A 4251-nucleotide genomic window follows, 5' to 3' on the forward strand; every position below is an offset into this window, starting at 1 on the left:
TTATGTTAAAGTTATGGGTCAAATTTGGTTAATAAATGGCAAAGTTGTAGAAAGCATCTTCTCTTCCTTATTGCTCTGAAACGGTTGTCCAAAGAGGCTAAATAATGAGTTATAACTGAAGAACTTTTACCAACTTTTAATTTCCTGGTTTATTTTCTTATAATTTGCTTAATTACCTAAATTTTTTTCATATTATTCAATGATTTTTTTCATTTTACAGTCAAACATCTCTATAATTGTCATTCGATATAGCATCATTTCACTACAATGGATTGATTTTCTTCGAACCGATTTTTCATGTTATATTTTACTTCTCTACAACAAGATTCTACCTATAACAATACATTATGGTAAAATTACTTTCTAATGTTACTCAAATATTGTAAGAAATATATTATGTATAAAACTAAAATATTAAAATACTTATGGTAATCACCATTAATGTTATGGACAGAGTAGAAAAGTCAACTATTAAGCCTTTAGATAGCTTTTTATTCAATAGTTTAGAAAAGTTTGGACAAAATTGTTAGTCAATTCAAGCGTTATATTATCACTAGGAGATTGGAATTTACGAAACAACCTACAATTGCAGAAATCTTACGTCAAACTTGAAATATTTAAATTCTCAATTAATTTTAAATGCATATGTTCCTTAGATTTTAATTCTTTATCGGTATGGTACAACTAGTTATGGATTTATTAGTAATTTATTAGTCTTTTCAATTTTTAATTAATGAGATATGAAAATCAATTGAGATTAAAATTAACAAATATATTATTTTCATTTATAACATAAAAAGTACAAAAAAAATAATTGTTTGCGTACTTTTGTTTATAACAGCTAAATGAGATCTAAACATCAAATGTCAGTAAACATACATAACAGCAGCCCACTATAGCTGCCATGAAATTTTCGGACAAACGTAACACTACCATCATAGAGAGGTTTGACTGTATAACTTTATATAACATATTACATACAAAAAAAAAAAGATTCTTCAAGCCTATGGTAAACGTCATTTTTAAGCTCCTCTCAGGTGCCATTCGCGGATTGGGCTCCCCTCCAGTACATGATCCCTCCATTACATCAAGTACACCTTTATAAATTTGACATGTGTCCTCCTAAAGATCTAATGGATCAAATTTAATCAATTAACCAAAGCATTTATGTCACACTTCGAACTATGGCCTGGGCGTAACACGGCACTCAGTGCCTATGTAACACCCTGTAAATTTTTTTCAACTAACTCTTGAATTTTTGATTGACCATATCTTGATGGTAAGGGTATATTTTACTTCGCACTTCCTAAACGTGAAATTGAAGATATTTGGGCATGAACTAAATGTGGAATATAACTTTAAAACATAGAAAATTAAGACGGTCGAATAACATGAGTTATCAAAATACTAATGAAAATATTGTTTAAACAAATGTGGAAATAATATGAAAATATAAAAAATGCTGAGATAATACTAGCTATACGACTCTGAACATCTAACATGACACAACTGACTAGTCTATGAAATTTCTAGAAAGCTATTTCGAGCACTACAACTTTCGATCGTGCTCCAAAACCTAGTTTCACTTGTATTTACTCGACAAGGCCTCTGATTGCTTTAGCATACCTTAGTATTCGCATAAAACGATCTATGAAATAAATAAAGATAACACACTAAATGAAATTTTTTCCGGGCTCACCAATAGCCGTATATGAGGGTGATTTTCAAAGTTTAGTTTCGACGTTGTAAAACCATAAATTCTTAAATAAATATTTGATTGTATATTTAAGGTATCCGTCGTCCCGTAAGAGGAATCGTGAAATGCGATCGCGTAGATGATTCAACTCCCTGTGAACTTGTTGTGTGATAAAATGCCAAGGGATGTCAATACATTCGGAAGTATCTTGATTGGTTATGTAAAATTACCTCAAGTATTGCAAAATATTCGAAATAACTTGTACGACACATGTCACGACCCAATCGTAGGGCACCGATGATGTGATGCCTCTTGACTCGGATATTTTGCTAACTTACCTTAGTTATGAACACCACACATCTTTAATATGGTTCATCTCTTGATTAATGGGTTTCGACATTTGATTTGGGGCCGGTCCATCTTGATGCTAACTCGTATATATTAAGATATCATCTCTTGAATTGAATTATAAGCTTTCTTGAAACTTGAGACACTAGCCCAAAACATAATATAGATTTATTTTTATCTCATCATCAAGCTAATCCCAAAGTACATATGTCGAAGGCTATTCATAGTAGTGATACAAGAGAATATAAGAATAGACTTTTGAGATGACACATTTTCATATGACATCTAACTTGTACGTGATCCATATCCCCTTATGTATGTAATTTGTCTATGACCCTTGTGACTTGACTTGGTGACTTGTTTTGCTATTTTTAGTGCATAACACAATAAGGATTTACATTTTGGGCACCAGGACCGATATTCACACATACCCATCTATACACAAAAAGATCATATCAACGTTGATTGCTTTTGTTTCGTAACTCCTCCCAAAGGGGAACAAGCCGAGAGTGCTCCGGCTTGCCGAATCAATACGGGGCATCGACTTAAAAATATGGACGTCTAAATAATACGAGTTATCATAATACTAATGAAAATACCAAGTAAATAAGTCAACCGTCTCCCCCGTTTGACATAACCGGGCATGAACGCGAGCCGTCCACAAAAAAAAGTACATCATAACATTAAATAATAATGTACTCAAAAGTAAGTAAGGCATGAATAACAACATAATGCAAATATGGAGATAACATAAAATAAGAGAGATCAACCACGTACCTGAGCGAATGCCTCTTAGTCATACCTCGAGTGGATGTCATGTATGCTTGCCTTTTAAAAAATATTTTCATACATACATACATATATATATATATATATATATATATATATATATATATATATACCATACCAAAAATATTCGATCAACTTGATATAGGCTCGGTGTTATCATCATCATGACGTATCGGGTCTTTAATGCGTGGACTTGGTGTTTAACTCTTCGAACCGCATGCCATCTACGGACTCGGTTCGGAAATCATCATAGCATCATCATAACGTATCCGGTCTTTTCAAGACTCCTGTTTAACACTCGGTATTTAAAACCTACACGATTAGTGATTGCACAATAGGTGTCGTACCCGACCGACTATAGTGCGGCTCGGTGTGAGAAAATAGGTACATATATTTAAGCATGCATGAGAGCCCAAATAAAAGCTATGACTCTATCGGAATGATGTAAGGTCGGTAAACCTCCGATTATCATTATGGAACTATTATGATGGACATATCTTACCTTGAAGGTACAATAATCATAAGATGATATCAACATCAATAGTATGATCAATAACCATAATATGAGATCAATAACCAATAATCATGAGATAAGGATCAATAATATCGTAAGAACATATGCTGCTAATATTTCTAAGAGAGGAATCATTATGGACATGCTTTGTGTAAGCTCGAAGCAATGGAATCATGCCTTAGGAAAGAAAGGGACAACCTTAACATACCTTGCTGCTTACTTAGCGACTCAAAGTCTATCTTCGGAGCCTGCAAATTTACATCCAAGATGATTCATTCAACAATCAGGCCATAGAACAATTTCACACTCAAACTTAGCTAGTTAATAAGTTAACGGAATCTGGACAGCATTTCCCCTATATTATCTACTCCAACCAGTTCCAAAACAACTCCCAAACATTAATAACAACATCAACAATAACATAATCAAGATACTACATGATAAACATATACAAATCCGTGCAAAACTTCCTTCGAAAATCAGCCCATAAGCCAATAACATCAACATATCAAACTACGACCTTTATATTTAGTCATGGCAATTTTCAGTGAGCGGACTGCTCTGCAACCCTTCAGTAAAATAGCCATAACATTTTGTACAGATGTCTGTTTGACATCCATAATATACTATTAGAAAGGCATTTCAAAGGGCTACAACTTTCATCAAGGAAGTTTTTCCAAATTCCCAATTAATAAAGGGGTTATAGTCGCTTGAAATAAGACCTTCTGTAAACTCACTTGAAACAGGCTCCGTAGAGTGGCTTCAGACTTTGTTTTGTCCAAAGACTCTTCTTATGACTTGATTAGTTTTCAAAACACTTCATATATTCCTCATATTGGTTCCATTATACCCTCCGTCTTACGAGTCGAACTCTAGCCAGAATGCACAAGGTGTTACAATTTAA

The sequence above is a fragment of the Lycium ferocissimum genome, unplaced genomic scaffold (assembly GCF_029784015.1).
Source record: "Lycium ferocissimum isolate CSIRO_LF1 unplaced genomic scaffold, AGI_CSIRO_Lferr_CH_V1 ctg9042, whole genome shotgun sequence".
In the NCBI taxonomy this organism is placed as follows: Eukaryota; Viridiplantae; Streptophyta; class Magnoliopsida; order Solanales; family Solanaceae; genus Lycium; species Lycium ferocissimum.